Here is a 21,666-nt window from a genome sequence, read left to right on the forward strand (position 1 = left end):
TGTTCCAGTATCATTTTTTTAAATAGAACCACAACACTATCTTAAAAGATACCAATAATTCACTGATATCAATATCCAGGTTCAAATTTCTGATTATTTTACAAATTTCATAAACGGACCACCATTTTTAATGCTATGTTTTCCAAAGAATCTTAGGTGTCATGCAAATATCACTTTATTTACTTTTCAAAATTCAATTTCCAGGCATTTTTTTTAGCTGAAGAATGCAGTGATCCAGTGAGGGCTGGGGGCGGGGTTAGGGGCTGGGGAGGAAAAGGAGAGCTTGTAAGTGGAGAAAACAGACAAAAATGAAAAAAAAAATTAATTTTCTCAATTTCTAGTCAGAAACCCCATTTATCGAGCTCCATGCTATGGTCACTAAATAAATTAATCCCAGAACATACAAACAAAAGACAGAGGAAATCAAGCCAAGACTTAACATTCTGAACCATATTCTCTTATCTGTTCAGTTGCCAAACAAACTGGTGTTGCTGACAGGACAATAGTCTTTCAGGGTAAAGCCCAAAAGTATGCCATTTCCCACTCACAGCTTTTTGGGCAGTGATTTGTGTTTTAATCCAAACACCCCATTCCCTTTAATTAATTCGTATTTTCTTATCTTACACAACTGTGTACAAAATGACTGAAAAATAGTGCCATAGAACACAAGTACATTGTTAAAAAGTGCAAAGACGGTAAGTGGCTTAAATTTGCGAGCCTTAAAAACACAGCCAGTCATTAACACAAAATCAGGCTGAAAGCCATGTTATTCTGTATGCTTTCCAAGCTAGCAAAAAAATAAATCTGAAGAATGCTCTGTAAATCTCCCTTGCAGCGTTTGATGGAAAAGCTGCCATCATATCCAGCAGGATGACTTGTCTCGTATTTAATTTCTCCTACAAACACTGGGGTCAGATGTCTCTACTCAGCAGTATTCTACCGGAGTCTCGCCAATAAATAAGGGCGAATATCCAAAGAACTGGGGCTCACTGGTTTCTGGTCTTAATTATTTCAAATATCCCTGGACGAGAAAGAATAAAATAAAAGCATGAAAAAATTAGCCTTGATAACTCCTTTCCCTTATCTTCGGATTGAAACACAGAGAGAGAGGCAACTGTTCTGAGGGTATTTGGTTAAAATGCTCCTGTTAGATTTATTTGGGAATATAATCTGAACAGTAGCGATCCACAACGACCTGTAGAGAGCTAATATAAAACAAACACTGAATAAGGCATCAGACTTAGTTAACTTTGTTAATTCATAGAGAAAGCTACGAATTTCATATTTATTCATTTGATGCTCAAAGACTTGTTAAATTAAAAAAAAAACAACCTCTCTAAATCTCTCTCAAACTTTCACTGTTCCTGACCCATACTTTTTTCCTTGCTCCTTTTCTTTCAATCTCTACTTAACAAAGTCCGTACAATTCCTTAGTTTGGCACTAGTTATTAAAACACTCTGAAAAATATTACTAAAGGGACACCCCATCCAAAAAGTCCAGCGGCACTTACCATCTTCCAGTCCCTCCGAGGAACATTCCACCTTCGGTTTGGCTCTCAGGCCAAAATTCATATGGAAAACAACTGCCACACTGACCTTTTCGCCACAGCTAAAGACACTGAACAATAATGAACACCATTCCTGTGCTTTAAAAAGTGCTCGGTCGCCATGACAACCCCTTCCATTCTCGGGCTAATTAGTGTGGTGTGGTTGTAGGATTTCATACAGCCCGGGGAGGGGAGGGAGGGTGGGAGGGAGCCACCAGGAGTGGCCACTCTTTCCAGGCTCCCATTGTGATTGTGTTTCTGCCCCTTCACAGAAATTTAACCGGGGGAAGGGGGATCTGTTCGCAGATTGTCGCCCTGGGCAACACACAGGGCAATCACGAGGGGAGTAGACCTGTATTTCCATTGGTGGGTCTCAACTTCCTTTTCTTTCTGGTGAATTTAATGTTCAAAGATGACACAGCCGGAGGGTGGACAAGTCACAACTCAAAGGCATGTGGCCTTTCAAAACTTCAGCTAATGCACTCCAGTCTGTACTGGTAACTCGTTTTCCAGAACTGGAGGTCCTCCCTCCAAAGACTGCCGGCAGTGTCCTAACTGTGAAGTTTTGATGGCCGACAGCAAGGGAGGATTTGGGAAGTAACAGTCATAAACCGGGGCAATTATAGTCCCGGGAGTCTGGTCTTGATCTGTTTACTGAATATAAATGATTAAACACCTACTATGCGCCGAGGTTTTGTGATTCATGCTTTCGGGGGAAACAAAAGGCGGGGGCTGGATTCTTTTTTGTCTTAAATCAAAACCCCTCACCAGAGTAGGACGTTCATTACAACTGATGGACCCACATGACACATCCTAATCACCCCAAGTGCATATCTGACGTCAGGGTTCACTCTTGGTGCTGTACATTCTATGGGTTTTGATGACTATGTAATGACACGTGTCCATCATCAGAGCATCGCACAGAGTGGTTTTGCTGCCCTAAAAATCCTGTGCTTCATCTATTCACTTCTACCTCTCCCCAACAGCTGGCAACCACTAATCTTTTTACTGTCTCCACAGCTTTTTTTTTTAAGACTAATTTTTTTAAAGAGTGGTTTTAGGTTCACAGCAAAATTGAGAGGAAGGTACAGAGATTTCCCTTATACCCTCTGACCCTCACTTGCATAGCCTCACAGGGCTGATTCTGTTTCCAAGGACCCTGAAATTTAGGAGGGTGACAGGTATGCCAAACATCACTACTTATTTGGTAGACGGCCTACTACAAAACCATACTAAAAATTAAAGTTACGTTCCTTGGGAACACAGGACAAAGAAAAGTACTGAGGGGGTATGGGTGTCACGTGAATTTGAACCCAGGTCTGACCCAGAGTTTGGGCTCTCACAACTCCTACTCACTGCTGGAGGGGAAGGGACATTCTACACAGAGAACACAGCACAAACCAAAGCCAAGAGGTGGAAAGAGAACCTGGCATGTTCAGTAGTTCAGTCCGGAATGGAACGCGGAGGTGGACGGGGACCTGAGCTGTTGGTGGACACGGCACTCAAGTTTGATGCCACTGTTTCCAGGATCGTGAGCTGCCCGCCGGGGGCAGACCTGTGCTGTAGAAGGATCCCCGTGTTGGTAGCAGCAAAACTGGAAACAAGACCAGAGGCATGGCTGGGTCTATTTTGATATCATGCCCATCATGAAGTGTTAGGCGGCCATTACAAAATAAGACCAAATTAAAGATGCCCCAGGTAACTCTCAAGCCTTTTTGAAAGGTGAGAAAAAGAAGATGCAGAAAAGTATGTATAACAATGACCCCATCAAATAAAACACCTGCTCTATGTATGTACATGTGTGTGAATATACACATTTAGATACACAATGTGCAGAAAAGGATAGGAGGAGACATGCCGGGCTGTTAATGAGTGGGGGGCACTACTATGGGTGGTGGGAAGAAGAGACAGCTGAGAAAAAAGGGGGGAAAATGAGACGGCACTAAAAGAAGGAAATAATCACGTATGTACAATATGAAAAATTTCTATTTGGCTATATATCTTTGAAGACACTTAACTTTTTTTTTTTTACAAAGTAAAAAAAAAAATCAGGTACAGAATGGATTGTAGAGGTCCTACTTTGAACAGCGTGGACACAGAGGCAGAGAAGCAGGGAGATCAGGGGCGAAGCTGCTGTAAGGGAACCTTAAAGTGCAAACGACCCAAACGTCCATCAACCGATGAGAAGACAAACAAAATGGTCTATCCATAAAACGGAATATTACTGGCCGTAAAAAAATGAAGTGCTGCTACATGCTGCAACATGGATGAGCCTTGAGAACATTATACTAAGTGAACGAAGCCAGTTATGAAACACCACGTGTTACGTGATTCCATTCATGTGAGACGTCCAGGACAGGAAATCTACGGAGACAGAAGGTAGAGTGGTGGCTGCTAAGGGCTGGTGGAGGGGATGGGGAGACAGAGCGGGGACAGCCAAGAAGTAGGGCATTTCTTTTTTTATAAATTTATTTATTTTATTTCTTTATTTTTGGCTGCGTTGTGTCTTCGTTGCTGCGTGGGCTTTTTCTAGTTGCAGCGAGCGGGGACTACTCTTCGTTGTGGTGCATGGGCTTCTTGTTGCGGTGGCTTCTCTTGTTGCAGAGCATGGGCTCTAGGCATGCGGGCTTCAGTAGTTGTGACACGCGGGCTCTAGAGCACAGGCTCAGTAGTTGTGGCGCACGGGCTTAGTTGCTCCACGGCATGTGGGATCTTCCCGGACCAGGGATCAAACCGTGTTCCCTGCATTGGCAGGCGGATTCCCAACCACTGTGCCACCAGGGAAGTCCCCTAAGGAGATTTCTTTTTGAGGTAATGAAAATGTTTTAAGTGTCTGTGGTGATGGTTGCACATCTCTGTGAATCTACGAAAAACCATTGAATTGTACACTTCAAATGAGTCAGTTGCATGGTATGTGATTTATAGCTCAATAAAGCTTAGGAAAAAAAGGTATTGTAAAAGCCAGACTGACACGGAGGCATTTAAAATGGACAAAAAGAGACGGATGCAAGAGAGTTTGTATCCTGGAGACAGGGTTAAATATTTTTAGCTTCAGGTAATTTAATTCTAAAAAAAAAAAATTAGAACTTTCTCCTCTACAATCTGAAAAAATAAGATTTCAGAATGCCTAGACAAAACAAATGACTGGTAACAGAGCATGCTAAGCCCTCCACAAAAATCAATTATGGGTAAGCCCAAGCTTCTGCAGCTAAAAATCTAAATAAAGGGCAACAGACGTGCTGGCAAACAGGGACACAAGACAGGGGAGGTGTTTTACAACAACAAAGGAAAGAAAAATGCATTTATGTGTTAATGAATATGATTACCCCAAACATTACCTAGCCTTCCATAATTTCAAAAATACAGCATAGAGGGCTTCCCTGGTGGCGCAGTGGTTGGGAGTCCGCCTGCTGATGCAGGGAATGCGGGTTCGTGCCCCGGTCCGGGAGGATCCCACATGCCGCGGAGCGGCTGGGCCCGTGAGCCGTGGCCGCTGGGCCTGCGCGTCCGGAGCCTGTGCTCCGCAGCGGGAGAGGCCGCAGCGGTGAGAGGCCCGCGTACCACAAAAAAAAAAAAAAAATACTGCATAGAGACAGTAAGAAGTGCGATGGTGGACCTGGAAATAGTCACCTGTCCACGGTAAGAGGACATTCAATCTGCGTTTGTTTAATTAAAGGAAATAGAATAGTTAATTACCTGTGGACCCTTGAAGTTCTAATGCTTTTCAGCATTTGAGGTCTCACAGAAACCAATGGAGAAGCCCTGAGAAGAGTCCAGGGACAGGGGGTGGGGTGGGAATGCAGCCTGCCACGCCGAGGTCAGGGGGTGCTGGCAGGGGCCAGCCAGGACTGCAGAGAGAAGGAGCTATCCTCTGACGGCCAAAGTCAGACACACTCTGATTAAGCATTACATCGACTAGAAACCGAGTCAGCGGGTGGTGGGAAATCCGGCTCTACTGCTGAGGTCAGACCCTCTCCATGCCTCAGGGTCTCCTGAAGAGAAGGGACACAAGCTGGACAAGGACGCAGGACTGGCACAGAAGTGACTCTTATTTCACTCTGCTGTCATCCACTGTTATGTAATCACTTAACATGGATCTATGAGAGCAATTTTTTAAAAAATTTGATATCAGGGGAGAAAACTATTCTCTCTAGAAGAAATGACATGCTTAATCTGACTCTACATTCATAAATTGATGACTATTATAACTAACTCACGGTAACTTACGCACCTTGTGCCAAAGAGGAATTAAGGCAAGACAAAATAAACTGAAAATAGATACAGTGATTAAAAGAGAACACACAGTAGAAAATGCATTGTATTACCCTTTTTGCCTTGGCTGACAGGAAGCTCAAAGTTAAGTTTCCTTCTCAATACTAACTTCTGTCAACCAGGTATTTTATTTTGCCTTAATTTTTGAATCATTTTTCATAGATGTTAATCAACAGATTCTCAGTTCCTTTAAGGAGCCTATATTATTTTATAGTCTAAGACGGCAACCATAAAATACATAATCTTAAAAACATTAATAATTTTTAAAAAGAAGAATTTTATTATTCTAACCTCAAAGATCTACTGATGATTATACACATAGAATTTCAAATGCTTGTTTAGCAGCCTTGCAGGAACCAAGTCCTCTTGCTTGTATGTGCGAGGTACCCACAGCAATCCTTCAACTCATACAGCACTCGAAGGCAGAAACCCGATGGGTGGGTTAGATGAGTAATATTATTGCATTTTGCAGATAAGGAAACTGGAAGTGAGCAAGGCTAAATGACTTGTTCAAACCAGTTAATATTTGCTTAAATCAAACAATTAAAGCTCAAAGAACTTTGCATTCCTGAAAACTAGTATGTGAATCAAACTTGATACGAACCATATTTTTCTACTGACATGTTATAAAACCGGAGGCATATTTCCAGAGGATATAATTCTCAAAGGAGTGAGCTAGAAACTTCTTTAGGGAAAAGATTGCAATGAAATCCGGGCAGAGAACGCACCCTATACTGTAGCATTTCCAGAACACTCGGTCTTTTGGGCACATGGAGACATTTTCTAAAAATTTTAACACTAAGGAGGGGGCCTTAGGGACAACCTGTCAGGTGCTGACCTGGTGTAAATACAGGTGATATAAAAAAATCACAATTCTAAGGGCCACGGCAATGTAGAACAGAAACCGGCACACTGCACTGTGAGTTCAGCCAAATATCTATACACAGAAACAACTAGTGAACAGAGGACACCTTTTGGGAAATCAAAGAGCAAACTCTGTGCAAATCCGTCTCCAGTCACTGGTCCCATTAACACAGACAACGAAAGGCTGACAACACCGTTACTTTGTGTCTCAGCGTCAGAGGACTGACAGAATTCAAATGTTCCTTGACTCACTTGTGGTTGCAACTCCACCTGCCTCTCCTCCCTGGATACCACCTGCCAAGGACAGGCGCTCGAGAAGAGCCGATACACCACAGTGGACAGAAGAACACACTCAGAACACGTTGAACTCCATCCCGTGGAAGGAGCCCGCAGGTGACAACGTATTTAATGACGACTGCTTTTGCTTTAATAATAAACGCAACTCGATAATTCATGCGGGCGCTTCTGAACACAGGCTACAATTTATTTCCAGAAGTGGTCCTTCTCTCCCTTTTAAGAAGACGCTTAATTTATTCAAAGTCTAAAAACTAGCCACTTGATAGGATCCCAATGTCTTAGAGATGAGGTAAAAGTAAACATTACTTACTGTTTTCATCAATCAAAAGTATTTATTAAGAACCTTCCATTAACTGAGCAACCAGAGGCAACTGTATGGGATGACCCAGAGCAAACCCAGCCCCTGCTCTGACCGACAAATGCAGGTTCTCTTTGGCTCCAATCTGCTTGGAATGTAATATGGAAGCAAGCCCTGGGCCTGGCCATACGGGTCCTCAGAGCACAGAGTAACCAGACGTGGGATCTGAGCATTATGCCAACACTTGTTTTATTGCCCTACCTTAGTAGCCTAATACAAAAATAATTTTTTAAAACTTTATATCGATAAGATTTACCTCCAACCCAACACTGGTAGATTGTTTCTCAAAGTGAGTGGTATAACATTCTAAAATTAATTAAAATGAAAGAGTTCTACTTTTCTCATTGTGTTTTTTAATGGCCCCTGACTGTCTTCCTCTGTGAAATACCGTAAACTTTATCTACCTACATACTAGCTCTGCATTGGAGGGACTTATTACACAGTCCGTATCGTGGAGGATTAGTATCCAGCATCCCAAGAAATGTAAAATAAGTTGATTCTTGGGTAAAACCATTACATGATTCTTCATTTTGCTAAGTAAACATTGTGGAGTGAGAGACGCCAGGATTACAGAGACTATTTAATATATTAGGAATATGTGTATTTGCATTATGATCATGGGATATGCCTTTACCCTAATTCAGCTTTAAACACAAACAAGCAAACACACCTTTAGAAGCCTGATAACCCTTCATCAACTTTAAGAATTAAAAATTACATTAGAGTTTACCAAGTCAGTTATGTTACACTTATAAGATATCATGCCCAACCTTACACTGAGTGGCAACAAGACTCCTGTCCTCACTCCCTACTAATTAACAACTTAACAAAAAATTAAGACGTGAGGCCTCTCCATCTTTATTTGCTGTCTGTGTTACATCAAATTCTCAAAAGCAGTTAATAAACAGCATGAGTTTATCATGCTTTGAACGGTTTTCAAAAGCATGGTTACTAAAGCAGCAGTATAACTTTCCGGACCTTGAAAAGGAAGTAAACAAAAGCCAATTAAACTAGAGACAAAGGGTCTTTGTCTCACATCAGTCATTTCTCTCCGGGGCAGTTCAACATTTGACACAGTTGTTGCCACTTGCTAAGTTCCACGTTTTGAGAAAAGAGGCAAAGGCATCCCCCTCCCAGGCGAGGAAGGGGAAGCATCATGGTTACGTAACTGGTTAAAGCTATTGGTCAGTCCCGGGGGGTCAGATTACAGAGCGTGGAAATTTCTCACTCACCCAGTACAGCCTTCAAACCACACCCTTCCCAGACGAGCACAGTTGAAAAGCAAGGAACTTCAAGCTCTGTTACAGGTGGAAACTGTGGTCCACACCTCAGGTCCACACAAACCCCAACTACTTAATGGGAAGAAAACTTTGAACATAAATATGCGTACATGAAACCTTCCTAAGGCACAGCCTTAGCCCTATTATACCCCCTCCCTGCTCCTGAACTTACAGCGCACCCCAAATTAAGACAAGGGCTTCAATTTCACATGGGAGGCCGCCCGCAGTAAGCTCCAATCTACCTCTCCAGTCAATACACCCACACACACCCTCCACGTTTTAGTCAAATTAGAGATAACTCTAGCTGTTTTCTGACTAAAACCTTCACTTCCTGTCTCATCTCGGCTGAAGCCAACTTCTCCACCTGAAATGTCCTCCCGTTGTCTCTAACTGTTGAGTTTCATGGATATTTTAGGGGTTTCTCAAATACTCCCTCCTCAATAAAATTGTTCTGGATGTATCCACCTGGTGCAATCTGTGACCCTGACCATGCTGTTCCTCGTGTCACATTTTTTTTTAAATTGAAGTATAGTTGATTTACACTGTTGTGTTTGTTTCAGCTGTACAGCGAAGTGATTCTGTTTTACATATATATATTTACATATATATTTCTTTTTCAGATTCTTTTCTATTATAGGTTATTACTAGACACTGAATATAGTTCCCTATGCTATGCAGTAGGTCCTCGTTATTTGATATATAATCATGTGTATTGGCTAATCCCAAACTCCTAATTCATCCCCCTCCCTTTTCCCCTTTAGTAACCGTAAGTTTGTTTCCTATGTCTGTGAATCTACTTCTCACAATTTTTTTTTAATATCCATTAGACATATCCATGTGAACCTTCATAAGAGTATAAATTCCTTTGGGCAGGAGCTGAATCTTATGAATTTCTCACTAAATTGCTGACCACTGGACTCGACACCTCAGATAGGTACCCACTTATCCTACTGTATTGCATAAATGAAAGGGTGGTCCTGTTTACAGCTGTTTCAATGTACTTGTTTGGTGATAACTTAGAAACAATATCAAAAGCACAGTACAAGAAAGGAAAAACTGCTAAGTTCGATTTCATTAAAATTAACTTCTCTGTGAAAGACATTGTTAAGACAATGAAAAGACAAGCAATACACTGGGAAAATGTTTGAAAAATACATAGCTGAAAAAGACTGTAATCAAAATACACAAAGAACACTTACAAGTTGACAATACAAAAAAACAACCCAATTTTTTAAAAAGGTAGAAGATCTGATCAGAGACACCGTCAAAGAATCTATAGGGATGACTAAGAAGCATATGGAAACACACTCAACATCAGATATCTCAGGAAACTGCAAATGAAAACAATGATATGCCACTGCACACCTATTAGAATGGTAAAATCCAGAAAACTGACTAATACCAAGTGCTGACAAGGATATGGAACAACAGGAACCTTAACTCACAGCTGGCTGAATGCAAAACGATGCAGCCCATTTGGAAGATAGCTTCTTACAAAGCTAGACATAGTCTTAACATATAATCCAGCAATCACACTCGTAGGTACAGTCATTCCTCTGTACCTACAGGGGACTGGATCCAGGACCCCACCCTCCATGTATACCAAAATCCACATACGTTCAAGTCCCTTATATTAAATGGTGTAGTATTTGCATATAACCTATGCACATCCTCCTGTATACTTCGTCTCTAGGTTACTTATAATACCGAATACAATGTAAATGCTACCTAGATAGCTATATAAATATAATGTAACTGCTACGTAAAGAGTTGCCGGCATGTGACAAATTCATGTTTTTCTTTTTGGAACTTTCTGGAAATTTTTCTCCTGAATATTTTTGATCTGAGCTTGGTTGAATTCCCGGATGTGAAACCCTTGGATCGGGAGGGCTGACTGTATTTACCCAACTGCGTTGAACACTTATATTCACACAAAAACATACACGTGAATGTTTATAACAGGTTTATTCATAACCATCAAGAGCTGGAAGCAATCATCATGTCCTTCCATAGGTGAATGGAAAAGAAACTGGGGTACATTCATTCAACTGAATATTATTCAGATTTTTTTTAAAAAAACAAAAGCTGTCAAGCCCTCAAAAGACACAGAGGAACCTTATATACATAGTGCTAAGTGTACGTATGTGATTCCAATTGCACGATACTCTGAATAAGGCAAAGCTATAGAGATGGTAGAAAAATGAGTGGTTGCCAGGACCTGGGGGAGGGCTGAATAAAGAAGAGGAAAATTCTAGGTTGGGGAAACTATTCCATATGATACCATAACGGTGGCTCCGTGACATGATACATTTGTCAAAATCCGCAGAACTTTACAGCAAAAGAATGAACCCTGTAGGATCATCCCAGGAAATAACTCAGATTGTCACAAAAGAATCTAAATGTATTACAAATGTATGAAACAACATCACAGGGAAGGACTGGGGGGGAAACCTGCAACTAAAGTAGCTTTGGACATGGATTCTATTCAGTCTAAGACTTAGAGGCAAAAGGAGTCGCGATACTGATACCACTATATGTTTACACTGGAATGGAACAATTAAATAGATGGATGGTGGAAGAAAACCTTAACGAAACTAATTCTACCCAACTAGAGTTGATTTACTTTCATGAGAACAGCAGCAGAAAAACCCAACTCTAATGCTGGCTTAACCTCAACTCTAAAGCATACCAGTCACAAGGTCCAAGCAGTCTTCAAAATGTGTTTCTAGAGAACAAGCCGAAAACACAGCTCAATACCCGCCTATTTTTTTCAGTTGTTCATATGACACAACTGGAATGTGTTTCTATGGGAAAGAGTTCAGGTCAAGATGCACTGAAGGCACTTTTCAGCATAGTATTTAATGAGGACAGATGTAAAAGACATTGGGAGATACAAGTAAAGCCTTGTTTTCTCCATTATCATTAAATGAAAGAATAATGCATGCAAAGGTTTTTTTTTTTCTTTAATCAAAAATATAGAGAATATATGTAATGAAAACCCCACAGCTCTCCTGGAGAAAACCACCCCTGCCAGTTTCCTGTGTTTTCTTCCAGACGTATTCTATGCATGTATAAATGTAGGACTGTGCGTGCATGTATACAGATGCATGCATGCACATACAAATAAATACAAGCTTCATTTTTTTTTTTTTTTTAAAAAAAAGCAAAGACATGTTTGACGTTTTGCTCTATTTGCCTAAGATCATCCTGGAGAATTCCCCGTGAGGACACACAGATCTCCCGTGTCTTTTCGCAGCAGCACACTGTCATTACTAGAATGTGTCTAAGCAGCTCCCTAGGGAGGGACATTTAGGTTGGTTCTACCCTTTGCTGTTTTCTATTCAGCTTTTACTGAATGAAAGGAAATAAAGTGGAACCCTGGAGTCCCCACACCAGGAAATTTCCTGTCAACACTTCCATCCCTGGCTCCATCCCTGACCCCCTCTGTTTCATGGTGGATGCAGTTCTGTACTTTTGGTGCCAACGGTTAGGAGCCCCCCACAGAACAGGAAGGCGATCACCGCAGTGTGAAGCTTTATAACCTCCTCTATCTCTGCCCAGCCTCTACCTCTAAGGAAAGGTGATTACTGAGATGCCTTATATGTGAGACAGGCTCTTGTTCTACGAAAGGGTGACACTGTGGACTCCCTGTTTATATTGTGTCAACATCAGTTTGACATTTTAATCAATCAGTCAGAAACTAATTACTGACGAGAAGAATAACTTGCAATTTAATTCTGCCAATTTTCTATTACGTTCCAGCATGTTAGACCATGGAATTTGGGGAGTTTATCTGCCACACTGTATAACAAAGTCATTTAAGAGTATTTCTAGTCCAAATAATGGCTAGAAACCTAAAGGGATGGCTTATGATAAAAAGTGGTGTGTTTAATAAAAACAGCAGCTACCTATTCATGGAACAGCGACCCATTTCCGCTCTACATGTATCTCTCGTAACCCTTACAGCCACCCTATGAGTTAAATCAGTCCATGATGATCAAATTAAATTTGTGATATAAGGTGAGGAGAGGCAGCCATTTGGGAAATGCTATTAGCTGACATTTGCACAGCACGGTATAGACCAGATGTCACGTGTTCATCTCTGCCGCCCTGTGAGGTGGGCAGGGCAGCTATCAGCATCTTCATTAAACAGGTCCAAAGAACGAGTGATCTGAGCCACATCACACCGCAGTTACCGAGACAGAGGAACAACAGGTACTTACTTCTTCCAACATCAGAATCTCTGCAGCTTCTGCCAAAGCTTCCCTAGAATGCTGTAACTCCTCTACTTACCCACAAGTTCAAGCCCAAAGAGACTTCGTGTGAGTAGATGCTATGAGCGGCTGTGGGTGGCTGATGTGCATCTGTTCTGGTGCCCGGATTAGACTGTTTACGGATCTCTAGGGTGGTGGTGGTAGTAGCAGCAGAACTACTACTATTAGTAGTAACAGACGAGCAGCAGCAGCAGTCATGGCAGCAGTAAGAATGAAGGCTCACATGTGCCAAGGACTCGGTGCCACGCACCATGCTCACTTTGTAATGCTAGCTTTCCTTGAACTTTGGCAACTCTGAGGTAGCGATCATCCTCATTCCCGTTTTACTGATGCGTAACCCGAGGCACAGAGAGGTTAATTAACTTATCTAGGGTCACGAAGCTCCTCTGAGACAGAGCCAGGGGAGAGTGAGGGTCAAGTCTGCATTAAAGCCACTAGCTACGCTGCTCCTCTGCAAGGTGCAAGTTCAGGAGGCGGGGTGGGAAGTTCCTGTAGCTCCAGAGTATTCATTGTTTAACAATGGAGTTTGTTTCCTGATACATTTGCCCTAAATATTCCTGAATGAAATTCATCACAATAGCTATCTTGGTAGCAGACTTTAAGCCAAAACAGAAATCAACTTCTGAAAATGAAAACACAAATGAGACAATACATTCAGTTAGAGTAGGGGCTGGCAAAGAACAGCCTTGGAGCCACATCTGGGCTGCCATCTGTTTTGTAAATAAAGTTTTATTGGAACACTGCCATGCATTGTAACTGCTTTCACACGACAGTGGCAAAGCCTAAAATATTTCCTATCTTGTCAATTACAGAAGAAGTTTGCCAACCTGAGCTGGAGAATGAAAGCCAGGGAAATGGCGCACTCAAATAGTGAACTGAACTGAACTGTGTTCCAAAGGTAATTTTATACACCAGATTTCGAGAAATCAATATGGAAATAAAATAAAAAATACGTCAATAATTGTGAAATTTATTACATGTTGAAATAACATTTCGGATTTGTTGGGCTAAAGCCTAATTTCACAAAAATTTTTTTTAAGGGTGGCTACTGGAAAAATTTTAATTACATACATGACTCACATCTTACTTCTACTGGGTAGTGCTGCCCTAAGAAATTAGGCTGAACCTCTGCTCTATAAGGACTTGGACAGCTTGATACTATATTCTACTTGCATTTGTTTGAAACTTGGAGCATCTTTTACATAAATGAACTGTCAGACTATTTTAATACACGGCTTAAAGAGACAAATAACACATACTTCTTCTCATTGAAAACATTACCCATTGTTCAAAGGTGAAAACCAACACTCCCACAAATAACGTGAAACAGAAGAGACCTCATGAAGAGTTTTCCTGAGGCCAATGACTCTAAACAAAGAAATGAGGCGCGAAGAATTTCCATTAACTTCAAATAAAGTGTGAAATATCAACACAATGACTCTCAAACAAGATATGTTAATTTCATTTTCCGAATGAATTTATGTTTTGTTTCCAAAGTCACTCCAGAATATTCCGGGGGCATCACATTTGTTTTATTTAATTGGCCTCTCACTGTCGTGGCCTCTCCCGTTGCGGAGCACAGGCTCCGGACGCGCAGGCTCAGCAGCCATGGCTCACGGGCCCAGCCGCTCCGCAGCATGTGGGATCTTCCCGGACCGGGGCACGAACCTGCATCCCCTGCATCGGCAGGCGGACTCTCAACCACTGCGCCACCAGGGAAGCCCTGTTTTATTTTTAACAAGTCAGTGAACCCAGAATCTTCAGCACCCAGAAACAGAGCACCACTGGGGGAAGTTGTAACAAAGTTAGATTGAACAGGCCAGAATGGGAACACAGACATTGTGATGTTTTTTCCCCCAAACTTGGCAAGTAAATGCTTACAAAGGCTATATGCCTAACAGCTCCCAATGTTTGGCCCGAGCACCTTAAGTGGGTCCGTGGGACACTTCCTCTTTTGAATCTTAGCTGCCATTGTGGCCATGTCACAAACTTGTTTCCAAACCGCATAAATGTCCTGAAAACCACACGTATTAACATTTGGTCGAGCGCTTCGACCAAATTGAGTTACAAGAGTTAGAAGAATACAGGCTTCCTCCATGGCTTCTCTCTTCCATTCTTATGCCTTTCCGGTTTCCTGCCTTTAACAACCGGCCCTGCACCTGCTGCTCTGACCGCCCTTCCTCCCGCTGGCTGTGCATGTTGAATATTGCTCACTGCTGGGTTTCCTCTCCTCCCCTGCATACAAGGGAAGCAGGCCGACACCCCCGCTCTGCCTCACTCTGGGCCATGAATTCCCAGCAAACCCTGCAGGAAGTTCCTGGTCTTCGTGCCTGCACATCAGACCCCTCATGGGGATGAGGCCCCCCGGTGCTCTCTGCCACTCACGTGGGGAAGACAGAAAGCAGTGTGTTCCTGCAAAAATGAGACCCCCCCCTGGATCGCTAACAGTGGAGCTGGCGTTCAATTCTCACCACTGAAAAGAAGAGATGGTTTCCCTCCTAAATTAAACTCGAGAAGCAGCAAACAATGGTATCTATTATTTAAATATGGGTGACTCTGTACAAAGGATCTTCGTTACCTTAATTGAATCTGAAAGAACCCTATTAAGGCAAGCGGGCAAGCCAGGAAGATTATTCCATCACATGCATGGAGGAGGTGAATCGGATACAACTTGTGTGCTGTGCCCAAGGTCACGTGACTGGCGAGCACTAGGACCTCTGTCTAGATTCTGGGCTCTTCCTTCTTGTAGGAAAACCAGGTGGGCATGACTCCAAGTGTGGCCTGTGACAGGTGCCAGGCCATGAGGAGATGGACACGGAAAGTGGGAGTAAGCATTTAAGAACTTCTACAGCAAGATGACATGGCCACATCATTTTTATTCTATTTTTCAAAAGTACCAGTCTGGACTTCCCTGGCGGTCCAGTGGGTGGGATGCTGCATTTCTACTGCAGGGGGCACGGGTTTGATCCCTGCTGGGGAACTGAGATCCTGCATGCCACGTGGCGTGGTATTTAAAAAAAAAAAAAAAAGGCACCAGTCCACAACGAATTGGCAAGAATAAAGAGAAGTTCTCTCTTGCTATATATAATTTGAGAGGTGCTGCTTTAGGAGGTACCAATGTCAATTTTGGGTAATCCTAAGAAACTTCTTGATAATCATGTGTACACAAACCTGCCGTTATTACAGTATTATCAATTTTGCATGAAGGACTAGACTTATTCCCCTTTCTATTGTTTAACATCAAATCAGGCTCAACAGATAAGGGAAGTGTACTTATCTAAATCCTTTCTCAAAACTGTTACAAGCATAAAGTGCCTATTCAGAACATCTGATATCACATCTCTGTTAAAAAAAGTTCTCGGAACTGTACACAAGATAAAATCCAAACATTTGTCTTTCTGCATTTCCAGCTTCATCCCCTCCACTCCTCGTCTCAAGTTTTATTCTCCAGTGGGGCCCGTGAAGCCTCCCTTGTTAATGGAACTCCCACTGTACTCAGGGCAGCTGTCCTGGGAGTGAGATCATTCTAAGTCAACTCTGCAAACCCATTCACCTTTGCCAGATATTCACTCTTAACTTCCCGTGGAGTGAGGCTCAGCCACAGGCCCCAGGCTGGCCCTAGAACCAAGCAGAGAAGCCAGCACCAGGGAGATGTGAGGTAAATCTACTGAGATTTATTTTTTTTCTTCTTCCTAATAAAAGGAGAGCCATTCCTTTTGGCCCAGCCCTGATTCCTTTCAGAGGTAATGCTTACTCCAAGAGGCCAAAGTCTTTGTTTGCTTTATTCAGAGACGCATCCCAAGAGTACAACAGATCCTCAAAAACCATCTGTTGAAAGAACTGAATAAGGACGTTCTGTGAGGATGTGATGGCTGCCACTATGGCAGCCATTTTGCAACCTTGAGGAAGGACCAAGGGAATTGCAGATGCATCGCTGTGAAGCCGTAATATTGTGAAGCCTCTAAACAAACGCTTCTTCTAAAATGCGATCCTTATGTATTTGTATGCTGTGTAGGTCACTGTTGGCCAAGTTATTTTGTGTCCTGTCACTGAAGAGTTGGGGTCTGCCCAAAGGGACATCAAGGGTATCACGTGTGTGTGTGTGATACACCTGTGTGGTCTCTTGGTAGTTGGACGAGGTCCTGTGGAGGAAGGGAAGGATCACCCCTAGGAAGGAGGGGGCGCCAGCGAGGAACGGGCTCAGACTCCAGAGAGATCAAGATCCATGGTGAAAACGCGAGGCTGATGTATGGCTTAATACTCTACAGCGTTTAACACCGTCCGCCGCAAAAACACTCAGAAGGCAAATGAGCAATGGAGCAGAGGTCAGCAGTGGCGACATGAGCTGGTGTGTTGTGTCAAAGCCAGACAGACATCCCAGGGTTGTGGTCAAGTTCAAATCTAGGTCAGGGAAGACAGAATCAAAGACAGAATGCATGGACCCAGGTTCCATGGCCACGGTGAGAACCGCTAGGTGGCGGCCTCATTGGAAGCGGCCAAATAGGCAGGAGGCCCGGGACAGGGTGGTGCCAGGAAGGTGGTTCTCAAAGTGTAGCGAAGACCTGACAAAGTGGGGGAGACAGGATGCTGCGGAGGAGGAGGGCGGGCAAGCTGGCTAAGAGCCGATGTTCTCAGGCCCCGGCTGGTTCTCAAGGTGAGGTCAAACGCAGAAGTGGGAAGCTGACATCATGCTAGGGGTGTGGGAAGGCTTCGAGGGAGGGAGGCGAGAGCAGGGAGGTCTCCTCCTCCGAGGCTGGCACAAACGTGCCCTAGAATCCACCGGAGCACTCTTCTCAATACTGTCCGGCAAGCCATGGAGTCTGAGAAAGAGGAGGACAAGAGCATCACCCAAGATGAGGCTGTCCATCTGCAGGGAGGCGAGGTCAGCGAGCCAAGGGACCTTACAGACGCCACAAGTTCATGACTAAATGGCTCACGCCTCCTCCCAGACCTGGGACATTGTTTCGTGTCCGGGCTCAGCTTGTGATCATTCGAAGCTGGCCATGTGATGGTTTGAGCACTCTTTAAAATATGTGGGCCCACCAACGAATCCAACTGAGGCAAGAAGATAATGAAATCCCAACACAGGTTCACGATCAAGAGAAACTAAGGGACTGAGGTCTATGCGAAGAAAAGCAACATGTTCACTCGACGAGGGAGTAAAAATAATGGACGGACGAGACGGCCGGTTGGAGGGCAAATTTAAATTCTGAATAGGCCACATACATGTAAAATTAGGGGTTCGTAGATCAAGATTTAAAAAAAAAATTGAGGGCTTCCCTGGTGGTGCAGTGGTTGAGAGTCTGCCTGCCGATGCAGGGGACGCAGGTTCGTGCCCCGGTCCGGGAAGATCCCACATGCCGTGGAGCGGCTGGGCCCGTGAGCCATGGCCGCTGAGCCTGCGAGTCCGGAGCCTGTGCTCCGCAACGGGAGAGGCCACAGCAGTGAGAGGCCTGCGTACCGCAAAAAAAAAAGATCACCCTGTCAGTTAATATGTGTTGAAAGACAACCTCAGAAAAACACAGAAAAAGTGGGGAGGGAGGGAAGGACTAAAGGTTTGTCCTAAATCAGACCACAAACCGTGGTAAAGCCAACAACAGAAGGTCCAAACCTTAGCGCAAACCCCGTCTGGAAATCCTCACAGAACAGCCTCCCTCTTGGGTATAATCTGTTGCCATTTTATCTAACGAATGTAATTAAACGCTTTTTATCTTGCTAAACTAAACTTGAATCTCTCTCTATTCACTGCTGTTCTATTTCTACTTCTCCATCCACCATTACTGAACAGGTCACAGTCCCCTTTTATTCAGACTCGCTGTGAAAAACCATGCTGAGAAATACAAATTAGGGAGGCAGCTGTCGCTCTCTGTAGATGCTGGCAAGGAGGCTCAAATCAGTCATGAAAATGCTAAAATAGCTGTGAAACTTACCCGGTGGTTTATACCATCACCAAGGTCATGTCGATGTGACAAGGATGCTAAGGACGAAAATGTACGGCAGGGGGTGAGGAGGAAAGAAAGAGAGGATGGTGTCTAGTAGGCAGACAGTCACCTACGTCCAGGAAAACGTGTCACACTGAGATCTGTAATACTCGGCCAGAGTTATGACTTTTACAATGCTACATCAGTAGGTACTAAGACATGCCATCATGGCAGCGTTACTCAGCGTACAGATAATAATCCAGAGCATATACTTCTATGGTTTCTTGCTTGAAGGTATTTGAACTTCCGAGACAAAAAAAACTTCTGACCCCCTGGAGACCAGAGGTCATTCACCATACTTAGTTGCAAAAAAACCTGTTCTTTTTAAAAAATGAGGCTGCAGAGGGGAACAATGTTTTTTTAGAGGCAAATAAATAAAAAGCCATATTGGGACCAAAGAATTTGAACTGTCATAAAAAGTAGGAAAATAAAAATGGCACCTCGGGAAAATTTGAGCCTAAGCCCAGAAATGTCAAATATTAGAAAAAATATGATTTCACCAGATTCCTGTTAGTTGAGAGCTGGAAGGAGTTTGAGAAATCACCCCATCTCACCACCCCATTTGTACAGGAAGAAACTGAGCAGAAGCTACCAGTCTACGTTTGCTTAAAAGAATTCACTAAGGAAAGAGCCACCTCTTTGGTAATGGATGTAGCTGATTTATAAATATTCATCAATACAGGCTGGGCTAACAGAAAAAAGTCAAATGGAGAACTTTACTTGAAAACTGTTCCACACGGTCTTCTCTGAGAGAAGTGGCATCGTATTGGCATGTCCTTGGTAAATTCTACTTTCCCAAAGGAAAATGAGGGTTTGGTGAGAAGGGGACATGGGGAGTGCAGCTTCCTAGGAGTCCTTTCTCTTGCTTATTCATGTATTAAACTGGTTGTCTGCAAGTCATAATGGGAAATTAGCCAGCCTTAGACACAGCCAATATCTGTTAAGTATAAATTAGGAACGCCACAAAATATTCCGCTGAGCAGTTGGAAGTTGCTAGGAAACGGGAGGTCAGGCGATGCCCAAAGGCCAGGTTATTCCCATCCCTGGGGCCTGGACAGGACTGGTTCATGCTGGAGCCCCAGCATCGCAGAGCCAGACCACAGGCTTCTGAATCATGTGACTCAAGATGCTTCAATCTGGATGCCCCTCTTGGCCTTCTACTTGGGGAAAGGACCCAATGAGGAGATCCAAGGAAGACACAGGAAACAGAAAACATAAATATGACAATAATACACTCTTTCTCATCTGTCTTTAGACTAACATTATTTCCTGCACATCCTTCAGTAATCCAATTTACTTATTAACAGTTACCATGTTTCCCATTCTTAGATTTAAAGTATACTTTTCAGGGTTCTCATAATACTTTTTCCATGAATTTGTTTTTAAACACATCTAATCCCAAATGGATGCATATGCTTCATAAATTCTATTGGAGGATGTGGTGCTGAGTTAGTAAGTGGTGAATAAGTTCAAGAAGAAACGAACGCCTCTTTATGTTGGGACCGTCACAGTCAGTAATGGAAGGGCCACACCAACGCACATACGCTGCCTCTTTCCAGGGCGACAAATATGTTCATTATTATTTATCAGCCACCACGACCATCAGTGGTAGGTGTGTGCCAGAGTCTGAGCTAGAAGTTTTACAGACATGATCACAGTTAACCTCGTAACCACGCTAAAAATGGGTGACTTCTGTCCTCACTCCATCAATAAGCAAACTTGAGTCGGCAGACCAATGTCACGTGGCTGGCGAATGACAGTGAGCCCAGCGTTTCCTATAAGACTCCCCTCAGTCCACCACAGTACGCAGCCTCCTGACACATCTTCGCTAATCATTTTAATCCAGAAACGGTGAAAAGATTAACCTGTTTTATCAATCTGTTTACTATATAGTGTCTGAAGGACAGATTGCCGTATTCGCTAACAAACAGCAATACAATCAATTTGTCCTTTGAGAACTATGAAACCTTATGCCATTAGCCTTGGAATATGTGGAAAAACAAGCCCAGGTTAAATGACTGCTACAGAGTCACTGGGCTGCTGGGATGAGGTTTGCATTAGAGGTTAAATTCTGTGTTTTAGGCCACAAGACCATGGGACCAGGCCAGGTGGGATCAGTGTTGTTTAGAAACACTACTGTGATACATTGTACACTGGTGAACGGTCTCAAAAGTCCTTCTGGGTCTGTCTCCACCTTTTTCCCCCATCAACGTTTTGGCATCGTCAACTATGATCCGAGGCCAGTCCGTGATTTATTAACTGAAACGGAAATGATTTAGGCACGACCTATGCACCAGTTCATTTCTTCCTATATTTTTGCACCCAAGCCCTGAATATGGTTAATGGTCAACCAAAGAGTGTTGCTTCATCTATCCCTGTATGTCAGTTAGGTCTATTCGTCTCTGCCTATACCCTCCCTGGCTCTGCATCCTTGGCAGTTTACAGTCCCCAAAAGAGGGCAGTCCGGGTTTTAGGCTAGTTTATCAAAGCAGAACCAAGAACAGAAAAGCCTGAGTACCCAAGCCAGTGGCTAAAGGCCCTTCGAATATTCCCAAACTGCTTTCTCAATCGTTAAAATACTTTATACCAACATGTCGTAACAGGGAGAGTGGATGTGCTCTGAGCAGGCAAGGTGAGTAATGCAGAACAAGTGGCAATTGTATTGTAGTTAATTTTTTTTTTTTTAATCGATCACGAGAAGGGAAAGGCTTTAACTCTGTCAACACTGGCAGAGCTCCAGGTTTGTGTAAACCAGGAAATGCCCCGAGCACAGCTCCAGACACAGCAGGCGTT

At 43.2% G+C, this 21,666-nt stretch overlaps 1 protein-coding gene across 3 annotated transcripts in view; it reads right to left on the bottom strand.

The window, feature by feature from the left end:
• The window catches only part of MYO10 (myosin X), a 218,473-nt gene that overhangs the window by 37,260 nt on the left and 159,547 nt on the right, over positions 1 to 21,666 (bottom strand). The window lies entirely within an intron of this gene.

The sequence above is a fragment of the Monodon monoceros genome, unplaced genomic scaffold (assembly GCF_005190385.1).
Source record: "Monodon monoceros isolate NGI ecotype Baffin Bay Population unplaced genomic scaffold, NGI_Narwhal_1 Super_Scaffold_12, whole genome shotgun sequence".
NCBI lineage: Eukaryota > Metazoa > Chordata > Mammalia > Artiodactyla > Monodontidae > Monodon > Monodon monoceros.